The 19,681-nt window shown below is 45.5% G+C and overlaps 2 long non-coding RNA genes across 7 annotated transcripts in view; one reads left to right on the top strand and one right to left on the bottom strand.

The window, feature by feature from the left end:
* LOC131494502 (uncharacterized) overlaps window positions 1-976 on the top strand; it is a 12,302-nt gene extending 11,326 nt beyond the window's left edge. For all 3 annotated transcript variants that reach the window (XR_009253444.1, XR_009253445.1, XR_009253443.1), the window contains exon 4: window positions 800-976. This is a non-coding gene — a long non-coding RNA (uncharacterized LOC131494502). The remainder of the gene's footprint in view (window positions 1-799) is intronic.
* LOC131494501 (uncharacterized) overlaps window positions 1-19,681 on the bottom strand; it is a 22,666-nt gene extending 2,985 nt beyond the window's left edge. The window contains exons 1-3 of one of the 4 annotated variants that reach the window (XR_009253441.1): window positions 19,328-19,662; window positions 12,286-12,416; window positions 4,207-4,315 (exon numbers count right to left, since the gene is read on the bottom strand). This is a non-coding gene — a long non-coding RNA (uncharacterized LOC131494501). Of the gene's footprint in view, window positions 1-4,206; window positions 4,316-6,943; window positions 7,309-12,126; window positions 12,417-19,327 lie in introns of those variants that run through there. The other 3 variants (XR_009253440.1, XR_009253442.1, XR_009253439.1) reach the window with 3 other exon arrangements.

The following is a 19,681-nucleotide window of genomic DNA, read 5'->3' as shown; positions in this document are numbered from 1 at the left end:
ATGGAGGGGCACAGAGGCACATTAAAAGATGTCGACACCATCAGGCATTAAGGAAAAGCAAATTAAAGCCATAACGAGACACAACTACATACCTATCATAATGGCTAAAATAAAAATACGGACAATATCAAGTGCAGAAAAGGATGCCGAGCAGCTGGAACTCTCCGACATTGCTGATGGGAATAAGACATAGTTCAACTACTCTGGAAGACAATTTGGTGGTTTCTTATGAAGTTAAACATATACTTGCCACGTGGCCCAGAAATTCCATTCCTGAGATATGAAATGAAAACTTATGTTTACACAAATCCTGTGCACATATTTACAGCAGCTCTGATCATAATTATCCCAAACTGGAAACAATTCCAACATCCGTCGGCAGCTGAATGGATATGCAAGATTGTGGTGTATATATATATACATTGTGCTAAAACTCAGTAGTAAAAAGGAACGAAGCATCGAGGCACACAACAAACTTGGATGAATCTCGGAGGGATCATGCTGAGTGAACGAAGCCAGTCTCAAAAGGTTACCTACCGTATGATTCCATGTGTACCAGGGCTGGGGGAGGATGGAAAGTTTGGCATGGAAAAACCATTGGCATGGGTGGAGGATGGAATTCTTTGGTGGGGATGGAACTGCTCTGTATCCTGATTATGGTGATGGTTACATGAATCCATACGTGTGTTAAAATTCATAGAACTGTAAATAAAAAAAGTCAACCTCCCTGTATGACAGTTAAAAAACCCTTCTCATCATGGAGCGTGCGTATTCATTTAAGTATTTTCCTGTCCTGTAGGTCTATACCATCCAATATGGCAGCCACGACTCATGTGTGCTAGTCCCAGTTGAGCAAGTATAACGAGCACATCGGCTTCTGAAGACTTAATACAAAAAAAAAGGACATGCAGTATCTCAATAATATTTTATGTTGATTACGTCTTGAAATAGTACTGTTTTGGATAGATTTGATTAAATAAAACATACTGTTAATTAACTTCACCTCTTTTTCCTTTTAAAGATCTGGTAACTAGAAAGTCATAATACATAGCTTGGATGATATTTTGATTGGACGGTGCTGCTCAGGATGACACAATCAGGGAGGAATGGGGAGGTCTGGCTTTTTCTCTCTTCATCTGGATCAACAGGTGTAGGATGGCCCTACTCAGGGCTGAGCAAAACACACCTAGGCCCCTGCTTTTGGGGGCCGCTCCCTCCCTCCCAGTCTGTGCGAGAGGTGAATGCCATTCTCCACATTTGTTGCGTCTGCCTGGCTCTTGCTAAGCTTTGGAGGAGAAGCAGGGGAGCGCAGGGTGAGACGGGGCGTATCAGAGGTAGGGCCAAGTGATGGGTCAGATGTGGGAGAATGGCAGGCTTTGGTTAGACTGGAGTGTGGATTCCACTTTAGCCACTTGTTAGTTGTGCAGCCCTTGGTCTTTCTTAGCCCTGGTTTCCTCCAGAGCAGGAGAGAAGAGAGTTCCCCCAGGGGATTCCTCGCCGCCTAGGGCTGTGGTAGGACAAACAGGACAGAGCATGGAATGCACCCACCTGGGCCGCCAGGGGTTGTCATTTTGCTATTGCGACTACCACCCTCCCGCCTCGGGCCCTGGTCTCTCCCTCCCTCCCCTTCCCTGCTCCCCAGTCCGTTGAACCTCGCAGGCACCCTGCCCAACTTTTCTCCCTGATTCAGCACTGAGAAATGCCAAGGCAAGCGTTCCCATGAAGCTGCTTGTCAGCAAACACCCACTCCTGCCTCTGCTCTCCCGCATGTGTCAGAGATGGGTCTGGACTCCACGCGAGGCCCTGGGGCCGCGCCAGCTCCAGGGCTGACTCATGCGCACCCTGCTGCACAGGGACTCAGGGGCTGTGCTTCCAACCTGTGAGATTCGACATCGGAGACTCCCCAGCGGTGCAACAATCCAGGGGAGAAAAGCCCTCCAACTGTCTGCAGGCGTTGCTGCCTTTTCCCCGGATTCCGTTTCAAAGGCATAAAAGCCTTGGTTTCAAACATTCAGTTGGTGCCTGGTCTGTCTTTTTCACTTTTTTTCCTTTGCCTTTAGTTTCTATTGAGATTCTCCTAGGTTTTTCTTGTTGGATGCCTCCTACTGTTCAGCATCAGCATCAAATATTAGGCAGGTGCTGTATAGCCTTATCAGCTACTAGATTTGTATCAAAGGAGCTCATCAAGTACCCGTTTGGGCATGGCACTGTATGAGCCTCTCTGGAAGGGAAGTCAGACAGACGGGAGATCTCTTGGGGCAGGCGCACTTGGCGGTCGTGGTCGCTACCTAGCAGGACTATCTTGATCCCCACCAGGACTTTGATTGCTACAAAGGTTCTGTTGGGAGGGCTGTGTGGTTTGAGGACCTCAGAATTAGGCCTGGAGTGTGACATTGGCCATCAAGACAGGCCCCGCTCTATGATAGAGGCAGTGGGGGATGGTGGTCCAGTACATGGGTTTTGGCATCTGGCAGGCAGCCGTAGGTGTGCATCTGGACTCTCCCACTTAGGGGGCCCCTGGCTGCGGAGCCTGATCTTCTGAGGCCTGAGTTTCTCATCTGACACCTGGGTCACAGTACCAGTCTCAGAGCTTGTGGTGAGAATGTAACACCTGCCATTTATTGAGCCACTGCTATGTCCCAAGTACCGTGCTACACTCCAGGGGTTTTCAGACTTAGTTCTTCTAGCAACCCCATGGAGCAGGTATTGGTTTTTTGTTCATTTTACAGATGAAGAAATTGAGGCTTAGAGAGGTTAGATAATATGCCCGGATGTGGATTCTAGTACTTTGCCCCACACGCTGCCTGGCCCAGCCATCTCCATGTGGGTACTCACTCAGGTGAGGATAGGGAAGGGGCTTCTGGAGCATGTGGGGTGGGGGCGTGGGCAGCTGAGAGTCCTCCCCTGGGAAGCTACGAGGTGGCAGGAGCTGGGACTGGGTGTGAGCTAAGGCTCCAGGCCTCTGAAGCATGCTCCATCATGCCATCCAACTTCACTTGCAAAACACACACTCAGGGGTGGAATTTGAGAACTTCAAGATGGTGACTGCAGAGCATTAAACACCAGGCACGGGGCCTCTGCGGGCTGGGCCTGTGTGACCACACCAGGCAGACGTTCACAAAGCTGGCACTATTTTAAATGCTTTTTATGGCATAAATATTTCTAAAGTGAGAAGCACGCTTGTGTGTGTGTGTGTGTGTGTGTGTGTGTGTGTCTTGTATGTATTGAGTTTCCTAAACCGGGGTAAACTCATCTACATGGATGTGTGTATTTTATTTATTTTTATTTATTTTTATTTTTTTTTCAATATATGAAGTTTATTGTCAAATTGGTTTCCATACAACACCCAGGCTCATCCCAAAAGGTGCCCTCCTCAATACCCATCACCCACCCTCCCCTCCCTCCTGGATGTGTGTATTTTATTTTATTTTATTTTTTTAACGTTTATTTATTTTTGAGAGAGAGAGAGACAGAGCATGAACGGGGGAGGGTCAGAGAGAGGGAGACACAGAATCTGAACAGGATCCAGGCTCTGAGCTGTCAGCACAGGGCCCGACATGGGGCTCGAATTCACGGACCGCGAGATAGTGACCTGAGCTGAAGTCGGCCGCTTAACCGACTGAGCCACCCAGGCACCCCTGGATGCATGTATTTTAAAACACAGCAGCAGCTCAGCCCGTGTGACTCGGGGGAAGCGAGTGGAGTGTCTGGCAGTCTGCATACACAGAGTCTCTGCTGTCTGTTCGGTGGCCACACCAGGGACTCCTGAGCACGCAGTGGTCCTTCCTGCCCGGTTTGAAGAATGTTTGGTTCATACCTTCCTTGGGAGAGAGAATAGTGCTGTGGCTAATAGCTTCCATTCCAAGGGCTCCAAATACTTGGGGTTATTGACCAAGCTCATGACTCTGCAACTTTCTTGCCACTTGACCTCAGGCCAAATACTTAACTCTTTTGAACCTCAGTTTTGCCATCTGTAAATAAGCATATGGTGTCCATCTCCTAGGACTCTTTGAGGATTATAGAGACAAGGGCATGAAAAGCACGCAGCACGGTGCATGGCATATATTGACCATTCAATAGGTGTTGACCACTGTTATCATTGAGTTTAAGAACAGTTACAGAACTTAAAAAGTGACGTGTGTGTAGGTAGTTAATGATCAAAATGGAACGGTACCAAGTATAAGATGAATGGATGAATTCCGAGAATGTTTCTCAGTAGTTTATTATCTAATAGTAATGCTTGAGATGAGTTCATCATTTTATAGTTCACAAAGCATTGTCTTACACATAATTCCATTCTAGGAGCACAACAGCCCTGCGAAGTAAGAAGAGCAAGAAATTCATTATCCTGTTTTACAGATTGAAAAACTAGAGGCCCAGAGATTAAACCCAACTTATGTTAATGGGTAACATACTGTGTGATGGTATGTTAGATTTGGGGATAAAAATGGGTAAGAGTTTTTTTCCTGCCCTTTTGAAGAAATTGTGGGTCAGGGGAGCCTAGAGCAGGCTTGTAGGAGGGTGCTGACCTTAAGGTAATGTATCTGTCAGGATAGATCAGGTGATGGTGGCAGAAATAGTAATGATGAATTTCCGTGGCTTAAAAAAAATGAAGATTTATTTCTCATTCATGCCATTGGTCCATCATGGGTCAGCTGGTGGCTCTGCTCCCCTAATTTCACTCCAGACCGGACAGATAGAGCAGCCTCAGGTTGGATCTTTGCTTCTTGTTGTGGCAGAGGAAACGGATCTGAGATTGGGAGGGTCTCACACCAGCAATCAAATTCTCCACTCATGGGCCAACCTTTTAATATGGTTGCACCCCACCACAGGGGGCAGGGCAGGAAGTAAAATTCCACTACGAGCCCAGAAAGCAGGGAGCTGGAAATATTTGGTGAACAGATGAATAAGGACTCCAGGTGGGTAGGCTCTGAAGGATGGCTAGAGATCAGGTGAATATTGGCGGGGTGGGTTTGGTGGGGAGAGTGGAGGGATGAAGAAGATGAAGGGGAGCCGTAAAGACATGGAGGCTGGTGGGGGGATGGGAAGCAGTGGGGGAGGCGAGAAGCTGTGGAAGAGACGGAAGCAGAAATGCACAAGGTGCAAGGGTGGAAATAGTGAGTCTGCTGGTCTGGCTGGAAGAGTCTGATTCAGCTCCTATTGTGTATTAAACGCTGGGGATGCAAAGAAGAAAAAGCATGTTGCTTACCTTTGAACAACCTACGGTCCGATAGAAGGGCTAGATTTTGTACATGGAACAAAGGGAATCAAAATATAAGAACAGCCAGTGCCATTGCCAGGTACTCTTCCAGGATCTGTATGTATTTGAACTCATGTCATCGACATTGTAGCTTAGTGAGGTAGATGCTGTTATTATCCCCATTTTATGGCTGACATAACTGAGGCATGGAATGGCTAATGGATAGCAGAGATGGGCTTCAAATCCAGACACTCTTAGTCCAGTTTCTGTGTTTTTAATCTTAAAGCTTCACTCTACTGGTTTTGTTTGTTTGTTTGTTTGTTTGCTAACTTGTGAGTTGGGGCTATGCCGATAATCTTGGACGGCAAGTAGTTTTGCCTGGAGATCCAACATGATAGATTGTTATTGGCTGCTTGGAGCTCCACGTTGGGAAGGTTCCCAAGACCAAGCTGGGACTCAGGGAGGAAGGAATGATGTGATTAATTAGTAATGCCTGCCATGGCAGGAGAGGTGGTATTGTCAGCATAATATCTTTGGTAACCCTGGTCTATTTAATGCCTAGAGCAAAGTGGATTGACTCAATTTAATAACAAATAAAGTCAAAGCCAGACAACTGTTTCATTGACTGTTTTCCTCACTTTTCAATCTTTTTTCTTACTTCAAGGCTCTATCATATTTATGGCAGCATAGGTATTCCTTGTTTGAACAGTTAGCTTTCTTTTTTGGAGATTAATGTTTGAAATATCAAAACTATAACCCTTCAGGCAAACATAACACCTTAATTGTCAAAACAACAAAAATATCAGCCATGGCAAATGTTCAGTCCATTGCTCCCCTGGTATAGTCATCAGTTGGGGTGGCATGGCAGTGATAATAATTTTAAAAAGGATTTGAATTGTTGAATCCAATTTCTGTGCAAGGAAGAATCCATCAGCTAACTTAGGGAATTCAGCCATGAGAGAACCCAGCTGTAGCATGTGTCATTAGTGGAATTTCCTGCCTGGAAATGTTGTAGGGCTTTCCTCTGCAGGGAAAGTTCTAGGAACGTTGCCCCCCACCCCCACCCCTAGCTCCCTTTTCTTTTCTCGACTTTTCTTTCCTGGGTACCACTCTATCTATGCCCAGCCTTTCGTTGCTTTCCTATTATTTCCTGCACATTCCTAGGGATAGATCCCAAATTCAGCTGCACAGAGATATGGAGAGAACTAGGAGCTGAGAGCTCAGATGATAAATAGGTTTCCTCTCCTGGGCCAGCTCTGATCAATTGCTCGTGGCTACCGAAATGCTGAGTTGAGAAGGTTTGCAATGGACTGAGCCTGAGAGCATACAGGGATTTATCTGTGATGTCTGCCGTGAGTGTGGGTGAGGGACAGTAATGCATGTAGGCTTCTACTGGGCCTGCCGGGATGGAAAGCCCACACTGTTCCTACAGATGTGAGAGAGTGAGCTTGGGGTCCGGTCTCAGGAAATGCTCGTTCAAGTCCTGTCTCTTCTCTTTCTGTGTGAATCTTGGATTCACTCGAGGAAAACTCGAGTAAAAATGATCCTCCTTATGGAGTGCATATAAATGTTGTAGGGATGATGTACATCCAGTCCACAAATATTTGTGAAGCACGCTGTAGGTTGCTGGAGGTACAATGAGGGGTACGCCATGGATGTGGTTCCTGCCCGCACAGAGCTTATAGTCTAGTGGGGGATATATTTGTTTTCTATTGCTGTAACAAATTATCAGAAATTTAGAGGCTTTGAAAGTATACATTTTTATATCACATTTCCTGTGGGTTAAGGGTCTGGACACAGCTTAGCTGGCTCCTCTGCTCAGGGTCTTGTAAGGTTGCACTCAAGGTGTCCACTGGGTTCGTTCTGATCTGGAAGCTTGATTGGAGGAAAGTCTGCTTCCAAGCTTCTTCAGCTTGCTGGAGGAGTTGACTTTCTTATCACGGTAAGACTGTGGGCCTCGGTTTTGGCTGGCCGTCAGCTGCATTCCATCTGCAGGCCGTAGAGGCCGCCCATGATAACGGGGGGGCTACTTGCAGCTCCTTGCCACGGCGGCTTCTTCAACATGGCTTGACTTCATCAAGCCAGCCAGCAGAGTCTCCTGCTCCAGTCTGCTGAGATGGAGTGTTATATAAGCTAATACAGTCTTGGGGGTGATATCCCTTGACCTTGTCAATTCTACTGATTAGAAGCAAGTCACAGGTCCTGGCTATATAGTCAAGGGGCAAGGGATTATACCAAGGCATAGAAAACCGGAAGTGGGAGTCATTGGGGTCTCTCTACCACAGAGATGTGCAAACAAGAGTTCATTTATAAGAGAGAATGTGTATATAAGGGAGACGTATACACAAGAATAACAATAGTGTCATAATTGCTTAGAGTATAGGAAAGTACATATCGGGGGCACTCAAACAGTGTCAGGGTTGTTAGGACTTTGTGGAGGAAGTGATTAAAAAAATTTTTTTTATTATGTTTATTTGTTTCAGAGAGAGAGGGAGAGAGAACGAGCAGTGGGGAGGAAGAGAGAAGGTGACACCGAATCCGAAGCAGGCTCCAGGCTCTGAGCTGTCAGCACAGAGCCTGGTGTGGGGCTCGAACTCACGAACCATGAGATCATGACCTGAGCTGAAGTCTGGGGCTTAACTGACTGAGCCACCCAGGCGCCCCAAGGAATTGATTTTTTAAAAAATTTGTTTATTTTGAGAGAGCACAGAAGGGGCAGAGAGAGAAAATCCCAAGCAGGCTCTGTACTGTCAGCACAGAGCTTGATGTGGGGCTCAAACTCACCGTGAGATCATGACCTGAGACAAAGTCTGACACTTTACTGACTGAGCCACCCAGGCACCCCATGGGAAGTGACTTTTTAAGCTGAGACCCAAAGGATGACTGAAGTTAGCCATATTCTAATATACTATCCCGATGTTACTTCTTTTCATTACCATGTACCACCCAGAATTGTATCAAGTCTTCAGAGAAGGTCTTTCCAGCACTTAGAGCGAGACCCTTTTCAGACTTGCTCTGGGATCTTTTGTTAATGCACCCCAAAGAGCATCAACTCCTGGGTCCAAGTGTCACCAGATGGCAAGGAGAGGAGTACCAGGAGCACCAGGCTGAGTGGGTGATGGTGGGTCAGGAATGGGGTTCTAGGGATTCTCTGTGCAGCTAGCGTCAGTTCCCACTGATCATCCCTCGGAAGGAAGGGAAGCTGATGAGGGGTTCTAGGACAGAATGAGGAAACTCCTCTCGGTTTCAGATTGGGCCTATGGTTGAAGAATCGATGGCCGAACCAAAGCTTTTCCCATTCCGTGTAGATCTCTTTAGAAATAATGAGAGCATTGACAGTTGTCATCCAAAGTCTTGTTCCAATTTGTTAAGCTTTTAGTAGACCTTACTGGCAATTATTGAGAACAATGCATCATCGTTTTGAATACTTGCTGTGTGACAGGTAACAGCTAAGCCCTAAGTGCTTGAGCTGGATTATCTATCTCAAGAAGGAGCTTTCTCCGTGGCTTCTAACTCATGAAATGCTGCTGGCCAGATTGTCTTCCCTTTTCCTTGCTGCCTATTAAAATTCTCCTCATCCAACATGCTGCATCTGAAGTCCCACCCCTTCTCAGAAACTGGCCATGAGCACTCCAGTCATATTATCCCTACTGATAAGTTTATCACCCCCTTACCCTCTGTCTTCCATCACCTGTAATGAGAATCATAGCATTCGGGAGCTCTGCCTCACCTGTCGCTTTCTAGATGTACTTCTACCTTATGATCTGTCCCCGCCAGACAGTCTGGCCACAATCAACCTGGTCTCTGTCTACAATTCCTGCATCCCTCTGCTCCATCCCGGGCAGTGCAGACAGACTGGATTTTCTAAAGTTCCACCTAGTATCTAATCTGTAATCCACACCAATTTCCCTTGGTTTCCCCCCAACTGTGGAGCTTGAACTCACGATCCCACGATCAAGAGTCACGTGTTCTACCAACCAAGCCAGCCCGGTGTCCTTAGCCCACACCAGTTTCGCTTCTTGGAATTTACCCCAGACACATCTGCCCATGTGTGAAATCACAACTGCTGTTCATACTGAGTGCTGTATCACTGGCAGCAGCAGCAAATCTGAAGCAACCAGCATATTCATCAATAAGGGCTTGGCTAATAAGGGCTGGAACATTTTAACTGTGGTTTTTAAGCCTGGTTGCACTTTCAGGTCACCTGGGTGTGGTATATTAGGATGATCTGAAAGTCTCTGCCACTTCTTCCATTGAGAGGTAGAGTCTAATTCCCCCTCTATTAATCGGGGATAGTCTCTTGTTTAGGGACTTGCTCAACCAATAGAAGGGGATCAAATAGGTCGTCTGAGATCTCAAAGGCTAAGTTTGAAGAAGCTTTGTAGCTTTTGCATTGACTCTTGGAACTTAAGCTCTGGGGTGAGCCAGCTGCCATTGTAAGACATCTGACTAGCCTGAGACCGCCATACTTTGAGGAAGCCCAAACCAGCTGCATGAAGACAGGCGGTGGGTGGAGAGGGAGGGAGGGAGGGAGAGAGAGAGAGAGAGAGAAAGAAAGAAGAGAGAGAGACAGAGAGAGAGAGAGAGAGATCCATTCAGCCCCAGCTGTTACAGCCATCCTAGCTCAGGCACTAGGCATGTGAGTCAGGAATCGTTTTTAGATATTTCAGCCTCTGCAGATATGATGTGGATAGTAACCGAGCATTCCAACTGATGTCAAAATCAAAGCCCCAGATACACGGCTCCAATCAAACCATTCCTGCCATCTCCCAGCCATCCAAGTCACCCCACCAAAGCCCCCCATCACTGTGGAGCAGAGACAAGCTGTCCCCACTGTGCCCTACAAGAATTCTTGCCCCCCCCCCCCACAAATTGTGAGCATAACAAAATGGTCATTGTTTTATGCTTCTAACCTTTGAGGTGATTTATTGCAGAGAAAAGATAACTGGAACTCCCGGGGATCTTTCAAAATCTCCCTAGGCCATTCCAATGAACAACCATGAGAAGAATCACCAGTCCATAAAATTAAATGCTATGTATCCATTTGAAATGAATAAAGAAGCTCTCTTTGGAGATGCCTGGCTGGCTCAGTTGGTAAAGCATAGGACTCTTGGTCTTGGGGTTGAGAGTTCGAGTCCCACATTGGGTGTAGAGATTACTAAAAAATATAAATAAACTTTTTAAAAAGCTCTCATTGTCTTGCTCTGGTGTGATATCCAACTTATATTGCTGAGTAGTAGTTAGAAAGTCACCAAGACAATTTTTATACTGTTACCATGTGTGTAAAGGAATTATGTAGGCATGGGTTATGTCTGAAATAATATATAAGAAAGTGGTAAGTAACATTTGTTGGTCCCATAAAGGGGAACTGGATGGCTGGTGATCCGAGGAAAAACTCTTTATACCCGATGATAGCTTTCATATTTTAAAACATGTAAATGTACCAATTTAAGGTTAAAGAAATTCTGCCTGTCGCTTACCAAATTCTTTAGCCTGATCTGACCTCAACCTCCTCAACCTTCATTTCTGGGCTTATTATTCACTCCTCTTATTTTACACTAAAAACTGTTTATGTTAAGCAGAATAATGCCCCCAGTCTCCCAAGTTGTCCTAATTCCTGGAAACTGGCAGTGTTACACAACAAAAAAGACTTTGCAGATGTGATCCAATTAAGTAGCTTGAGATGAGGACATAATCCTGGATGATGTGAGTGGGTGCAGGGTAATCGCAAGGGTTCTAGTGAGTGAGAGAGGGAAGTAGAAATCAGAGAACGAGATCTGGGGAAGGAAGTAGAGGTCACAGGGATATGATTGCTGACTTTGAAGATGAAGGAACGGGGACCCTCTGAGGCAGGGGATGTGGGTGGCCTCTGGGAGATGGAAAAGGCAAGAAGACAGATCCTTTCCTCCCCTAGGGCCTCCAGAACAAACACAGCGCCTTGAGTTTAGCCTAGTGAGACCCATTTCAGATGTGTGACCTCTAGAACTGTAAGATAATAAATTTATGATGTTTTAAACCACTAAGTTTGTGGTAATTTGTAACAGCAGCCATAGGAAATGGACACACTGGTGTTTCTCCAGATGGTGTTCAGAGAAATAGGCCTTTTGAGGGAATATTAATGAAAATAATAAAAAGGTTCTCCAAGGCAAAAAAAAAAAAAAGACGAGTTATAATAATTTTTAGACAATTTTTGTTTTAGAGAGAGCATGCAAATGGGGGCAGGACATAGAGGGAGAGACAGAGAGAGAGAGAGAGAGAGAGAGAGAGGGAGAGGGAGAGAGAGGGAGAGAGAGAGAGAGAGAGAGAGAGAGAGAGAGAATCTTAAGCAGGCTCCATGCTCAGCCCAACATAGGGTTCCATCCCACCTCCCTGGGATCATGACCTGAGCCAAAATCAAGAGCCAGATGCCCAACCAACAGAGACACCCAGGCCCCCCAACAAATTGTTATCGTTTTTAATCAAGTTAAATGAGGTATAATTTACACATAAAATGTACAGCAAAATGTTTACATTCTGTGTACAGGTCAATGAATTTGACGCATACGTACATCCATATAACCTACCACCCCAATCAAGATATAGAACATGTACATTACCCCAAAATGTTTTCTCGTGCCCCTCCCTATCCCCACCACCTGTCTCAAGTAAACACTAACTTGCTTTTTTCACTAGACAAATTATTTTTTCTTAAGTTTATTTATTTTGACAGAGAGAGAGAGAGAGCATGCGTGCATGAGCAGAGAAGGGCAGAGAGAGAGAGAGAGGGAGAGAGAGAATCCCAAGCAGGCTCCCTGCTGTCAGTGTGGAGCCTGATATGGGGCTCGATCCCACTGACTGTGACATCATGACCTGAGCCAAAATCAAGAGTCAGACGCTTAACCGACTGAACCACCCAGGTGCCCCTAGACAAATTATTTTTAACTGCAGGGCTTCTCAGGATCTTTAATACGTCAAGAGAATTGTGAGACATGCTGTGACAGGGGGTTGAATCTCCGGACTTTTCTGATCATGGATCCTTTCGTTCTGGAACAGCTCACAGGATGAAGGGCTGTCACAACACACCTGAAAAATGCTTTCCTGCTCACCTGCTCAGCTCAGGCATTTCCTCCCTCGTTCAGTGCCCATCGCTATCTTTCAAAAATGTTCTCATGGTTGAGTGCCTCCAAGGAGTAGATGTTTCTCTCTGCTAAGTCTTGTATTCTTTGTTCCATATCTCCTGTAGCACGCACATGGCATAATGGTTAATATTATAGCAATATTATATTTGCATTATAGATACATGGTCATATAGTCTTTTCTGAGGGCAATGGGTGCTATTTGCTTTACTATTACATGATTACCAGGAAATGCTCAAGTGTTCATCAGGGAGTCAAAGAAGATATGCTCCAAGGTAACTCTCAAGTTGCCCTAGATTTGGAGCCTTCACTTGCTAAAACATTTTTAAACTCCGCTTCACTAACCCATCGCTATGTGAGTTTCATAGGCTATGGTGAATGACTCCCTCATCTTCTTACCCCACATCCAGCCCCAACACATTCCTGAGTACTGTGGATTTGACTTCTGAACGGTCTCTCCCATCTTTAGCTTCCTTTCTATGCCCTCTGCCACCGCCTTTGTCCAAGTTCTTATCATGTCGCACCTGCATTATTACAATGGCCTCCTGGCCATTTCCCATTTCCCATCCTCAGCCTTGTTCCTCCTCTCATCTATGTTCCATTGTAATGCCAGGATCCTGATCTTGTTCTTCTGCCTAAAAACCTGAACACAGTTGCCCATGGTTTATAAGATCATGTGGGAAGGGCTAGCGTGGCAAACATGGTCCTCCCCACGTGGGACCTTTGCCTCTTAAGCTTCATCTGCTGTTCTGCTTTTCCATGTCCCCTCCATTCCAGTGACTGTGGCTCCGCACAGCTTCATGGATACACTATGCCCTTTCAAGATGCCACGTTGTTCCTTCAACGTGGGATGCCCTTCCCCTCCTCCATCTGGCAAATGTCTCGTCATTGGAAGACCATTCCAAATATCACCCCAGGAAGACTTCTCATCTTCCCAAGGTGCAGTGAAAACTTCTGCTTCATTACCCGTCAGTGGTAACTGTATACACGTCTTTGGCAGAGCTCGTGTCTAATTGCATCACAATTATAATGTATTGGTTTAGATACTGTCTCCCTCACTATAATGTGAATCGTGTGAAACACAAATGACCCCCTTTATCCTTGCATCCCCAGCTCTTAGCACAGTGCCTAGCAAAACACATCTGTGACTAATAACGGCTAACGCTTAATGAGCTTTTACTATGTGCCTGGGCACTGCACTAAGTATCTTTGTGGGTGAGCTTGATTATTTCACTTATTTCTCACACAGCCCTGTGAGGAACATTGTGTTAATGTTTCTGTTTTGCAGCAGAGAAAAATGAGCCTTGGCGTAGTTAGAAACTTTCTGGTGCAGCTATTTCTGTGTGTTTCATAAAACTGGCAACTGGTAGAACTTCTGCTGGAACCTGGATTTATCCACTTGTTGTCCTTTTTTGTTTAAAACCTGTTTATTTATTTATTTTGAGAGACAGAGAGAAAGAGAGGGAGAGAGAGGGAGAGAGACGGAGAGAGAGAGAGAGAGAGAGAGAGAGAGAGAAGGGGAGACAGAGACAGAGAGGAAGAGAATCCCAAGAAGGCTCTGCACTGTCAGTGCAGAGCCCAGGGCGGGGCTTGATCCCACCAACTGTGAGATCATGACGCCAGTCAAAATCAAGAGTCAAATGCTTAACCAACTGAGCCACCCAGATGCCCCTATCCTTTTTTTTCTCCTAATATGAGCTATTAGTATTCCCTGAATGAATACATGAACAGTCATTTGAATATTTAAAATGTGTATCTTCAAGCAGCAGACCAGGACCATTTCCTTGGCTTGGTAAAGGGAGAGGAAGCCTCTGGGCAGAGGCGTTAACACGAGCAGAGCCTGAAGGGAAGGGGTGCAGACTCAGAGAAGTGAGAACACGTACCCCAGGATGCAGAGTAGTAAGTGACTGAGTCAGGATTTGAACTCATGTAGGTTTCCAGTATGGGGTCCCTGAAGCTTGGCTTCTGCTTCCAGCAGCCCCCATCTCCAGGGAAATTCCAACACTAAGCATTTCTGGTTGTAGGTTCAAGCAGTCAAGAGGGAGCCCCCTGTTCCCTGGGGAAGGCCGCTCCTATCTTCACTGCCAACCCCCCACTCTCTCCTCGTCTCCACTTGATGCTGAACGTGGCTGGAGAAAGACAGCTGCTGTGTCACCAGGAGGAATCAGTGCTACTTAACAAGCACCCGCTTCCCTGGTCTGTTCACTCTTCCAGCCGTTTCAAACGCTACCCTCTCTGCTATACCTCTAGTATTCCCTCTCTCTCTCAACTCATGAACTTGACTCCTATTACAAGGAGAAATCTTAAACCCTACAGGAAACCTCTGGGAGCTTTGCCACTTTATTCACCAGCTTACCCACATTGGGCACATGTGTTCTACCTTCCCTCATATTAGTGGTCAGACTCTATACTCCCCTACTGGACTGGCCTCTGTTGTGTCCTCTGTCTCATCCTCTTCCACTGATAAGAACATACATCATCAGCAATTCTTCCCTCTCCCTCGATCAATCATCAATGGGTCACTCTCGTCCACATACACACATGCTGTAATTTCTACTCCCTGGGGCTTTGCATGTGCCGTTCCCTTTCCTTGCCATGCTGTTCCAGGAAATATTTGCAAAGCTTGTCTCTGTTTCCTTTGGATCTTTGCACAAGCATCCTCTCCTGACCATGATGTTGAAGAGTGCAAAAACTGCAGAGCTACGATCTCCTTTACTTTTGGAAGTAAAAAGAAGCAAAAATGTGAAAACAAAGGAAAGATTTAAATTTTTTTTTAAAAAAGTGCAAAAATGTCACCCTCCCTATCCTGTTTTAATTTTTCTTCATAGTATTTACCACCACCTGACATGCTATAGACTATTCATTTGATCTTCCAGGGCAGGGTTTTTCTTTTTCTTTTTCTCTTTCTTTTCCGTTGCTGTATCTCAGCATCTAGAACAATGTCTGGCATACAACAGACCCTAATGAATGTTTGTGTAGAAAGACGGCTTCAGTGACTTCCCTTCTCTGACATCCCTGCTGGTTGGTAGCAATGGTGTGATTTTTCCTTACAAAGAGGGACAGCTATTCAGAAGGATATTACCACCCACCGCTTTCACTCAGAAGTTCTTAGAGCAGAGCTTCTTAAACTTTGATGTGCATTTGAATTGCCTGGGAATCTTGTTAAAATTCAGCTTTGGATCCAGCAGGTCTGGGGGACCTGAGACTCTGAATTTCTAACCAGCAGCCAGGTAGGTCATGTAGATGCTGGCGATCCAGACCACACATTGAGTGGCAAGGCTGCTCTGCTCATCTTAAGCATGGTTCTGTTTTCTTTTTTTTAAGAAATGGAGCGAGTATACATATTTGCATAGCATATTTACATATTTACAGTGTAAATATGACCCTGAGTTCAAGCAGTTCTGGGGTCAGTGCAGCCATAGCTGCAGGATACTACATTTGTGCCGAGTTTCATCCATCATTATACATGCCACAGGAGGAACTGTTTGTAGTCTGTTGAATGATGACTGTCCGTTGTTCTGGGCAGATTTAGTTTTGTTTGGTTTTGGGGTGTGTGTGTGTGTGTGTGCGCGCAAGAATATTATTATTGATGCTAATAAGTTTCCTGGCAATTGTCTGTTGCAATTTGCCATGTTTTGGCATGAAATCAGTACAAAGACAAGTCCTGTCTTTCTGCTCAGGTTATTATTACATCACTCTCCTTCTGTCCAGAGAACAATGTGGAGTGCTTCCTATGATAATCACCAGCATCAATTAGTTTTAAAATCATGGTCAGGGACTCCCCACGCGGAGTGTACAGTTTGTGTGTGCCACAAAGGGACCCGGCTGGGGAAGGGCAAGTGGAGACTGAAAACCAGTCAGCACCCCTTTGCCAGGTCAGGTGCTCCGGCTGGAGTTGCAATGCCTTCTTCACCGAGAGGGGGCGCCTTTTCGCAACTTGAATGAAACTACCTGATGTTTGCTAACTGGTCCTAAAGCTAGAGCTACAAAGGCAAATAGAGGAGCTAAGCACAGCACTCTGGTTTTAGGCAAGTGGAGGTACAGGGGGCCACAGTACTTGTCCGGGTTCTTATCGGCATCAGCATGTAACATTTATTGAGGTCTTATGATGCACAAGGCGCTGAACCAATTGTTGTACATACATTGTCTCCTTTGTCCCCTACAATGACAACCCCCCCCCCAAATTAAGTATTATTATTATTTATGTCATCCTTGCTTATAGAGATGTAAAACTTGGAGAGGTTAAGTGACTTGCCTAGGGTCACGAAGCTATGTTAAGTGTATTTTTACAAAATGTGCATCATGATTCTCAGGTGAGTATTAAATGATCACATGTCAAAGATTTTTAGTCTTTAATTTGTGTGAGAACCAGTAGGATATTAAAGCTTACCCAAAGAGCATTAGAGAATTTAGGTATATGCAGATGATTTAACAAAGAAATACAAGGAAAGCCTGGTAGCCTAGATAATGCCTCCCCACCCTCCAAAGATGTCCACATCCCGATGCTAGAACTTGTGAATACGTCCCCTTAAAGGTAAAAAGGACTTCGCAGATGTAATTAAGTTGTAGATTTTGAGATGGGGAGATTATTCTGGATTATCTGGTAGTGCAGTGTCATCACAAGCATCCTTATACAAGGGAGGTAGGAGTGTCTGAGTGAGAGACAGAAGAGTGAAAGCAGAGGCTGGAGTGATGCGCTTTGAGGATGGAGGAAGGGGCCACAAGCTACAGAATGTAGGTGACCCTGGAGGCTGGAAAAGCAAGGAAACACATCCTCTTGTAGAGCCCCCAGAAGAAACCAACCCTGCTGGCACTTGATTTTAGCCCATGAACCTGATTTTGGACTTCTGACTTCTAGAACTAAGATAAGTTTATGTTGTTTTAAGCCCTAAGATGTGGTAAATTATCATAGCAGCAGCAGGAAATCAATATAGAAATATTACTGGATTAGATGGAAAGCTGGTTAATGTCCAACGGGGCCATAAACCATAACCCTTGGAACCAATTCTACCACCAGAGTTAAATTATTTGCATCTTAACTGGACCAAAATTTACAAGTTAACCTCTGCCCCTACAGAGACGAAAATTGCCTACTCAGTAGAAAGTCAAGTCCAAAAACTGCACCAAAAGAACACCCAGGAACCTCTTCTTCATATTCCCAAGTTTAGGATGCTGTTCTAGAGAGCTACGAAGTGGAGCAGCTAGGATTTGAACCAGGTTCTTCCAAGTGCAGGGCTTATGCTCTTAACTATTAATGGACATACCTTCTCACTAGCATTAGTTGGTAGAGTAGCAAGGCAGTCTGAGACAAAGAAAATTGTGCACAGAAACTGAGAACACAGCTCAAAGATTGCAAGGTGAATTTACCAACTCATTCATGGTGCTTTGCCTGAACCAAGGATTCATTCCCTTCCTTGTGCCGGTGGTGGGAATTCCTGCTCCAGGGCTGTCTGGCTGGCTCAGTCTGTAGAGCATGCAATTCTTGATCTCAGGGTTGTGAGTTTAAGCTCCATATTGCACGTAGAGATTTGATTAAAAACAAAATCTTAAATAAATTCCTGCTCTAGCTCTCTGAGAACTTAGCATCAAATTTTTAACAGGTGGTTTAGATAGGTTCCCGGTTGGCATAACTTGAGAGATGCAGTGCAAAGCTTGAATCTGCAACCCCCACCCCCCCACCTTGCTCAGGAGAAAAGGTCCCTGAAAGTCCCTTCTTTAAAAATATATTATGTGGTTAGGCATCATGGCACCTTGCCTAGTAAATGCTTGATAAAAGCTTGACTTGCATGTGGTTTGGGGGAAGGGAGAGGTGAAAACTTTGGGGTTGGGGAAGAGCTAGCAGGAGCAAATGAGTTCTTGGCACTGGCATGGTACTTCTAAGAGATGGTGCAGTGAAGGTCCTAACTGAGGTTAGGAAATTTCATAGGGAAGTTGGACCTGTGGTTGGACAGGTGAAGTGTGGCCAGTGTCTTGAAAGAGGGCTGGAAAATGTAAGTTTACCTTTTAAGGCAATTATTCTAGACACTGATTGGGTCTTAGAACAAACTGGGGGGAATTAAGAAATACTAGTTCACTGACCCTACATGAGTTTTCTAGGGTTGCCATGACAAAGTAGCACAAAGTAGGTAAGCAAAAACTTACTTTCTCATAGTTTTGAAGGCTAGAAGTTCAAGATCAGTTGGTTTTTTTTTTAATTTTTAAAGTTTATTTACTTATTTTGAGAGAGAGAGAGCATGCACGAGCAGGGGAGGGAAAGAGAGAGAGGGGGAGAGAGAGAATCCCAAGCAGGTTTCATGCTCAGCACAATGTGGGGCTCATACTAGATACTTTCTTGAGGTTTCTTTCAGTTCTAAGATTTCTTATTCTGAAGGCAGTTGTAAGGTTAGTTTATGGTGGTGCTGAGTGTTGGAGGAGACAGGAGGAGAGTCACTTGGTGCTAATGGCCACCACTGCAGCCATCCCAGCCCCCCCCCCCCCCCCACCATTATCACCATTAGCAGCATCACCAACACCACTGGGTCTGCCACCATGTTAAATGTTTATTTATTTTGAGAGAGAGGAAGAGCCTGCACACGAGTGGGGAAGGGGCAGACAAAGAAGGACAGAGAGAATCCCAAGCAGGCTCCATGCTGTTTGCACAAAGCCTGCTGCGGGGCTCAACCCCACAAACCGTGAGATCATGACCTGAGCCAAAACCAAGAGTTGTAGTCTTCACCGGCTGAGCCCCTTCACCACCATTATTACAAGCATCATCACCATCGCCAGTGCTGTCTCTATGCCTGCTGCCATCACCCCTCTGCCACAGGCATCAGCACATCGTCATGGAAAGCACCTCCGTCAAACTCCCATCCCACGTGCCTGTGCTCCATATTTCACCTTCCAAGGGACTGAAATGCTCCAGTTTAAGGCTGGGACATGACCCTTCTTTTAATATTTTCATTTAGGACTCGGCAGTAAACAGTGACATAACATAAACCTAACTAAACACGGATTAAGCAAAACAGAAACTTACTGGCTCATGGAAGTGAGAAGACCAAGGGCAGCTCTGGCTTCAGGCATGGCAAGATTCAGGGCTCCCAGATGTAATCACGTGTCTCTGCCTGCCGCATGCTTTGTGCTCTGTTGGCTCAGTCTCAGGCTCCCTGAGGGGGTATGATGGCAGGTCTAGCCTCTTGTGTCCTCTCAGATTTCTGGTACAATAAGAAAGAAAGGCATAGCATTCAATAATTCAAAAAATACTTATTAAGGGGCCACTACATGTCAAGGGCTCCTCTACGTGCTAGGGATGTAGAGAGAAGGAGGTAGAAGAGCTTTGGGTCATCCTGGGGCTTTCACACGAGAGCCCTTGGGGGCTCTGATTGGACTG

This window comes from Neofelis nebulosa, chromosome 14, assembly GCF_028018385.1.
Source record: "Neofelis nebulosa isolate mNeoNeb1 chromosome 14, mNeoNeb1.pri, whole genome shotgun sequence".
NCBI classification, from domain to species: domain Eukaryota; kingdom Metazoa; phylum Chordata; class Mammalia; order Carnivora; family Felidae; genus Neofelis; species Neofelis nebulosa.
Note: the sequence above shows the minus strand (reverse complement) of the source record. Positions and strands in the feature narration are given on the sequence as shown.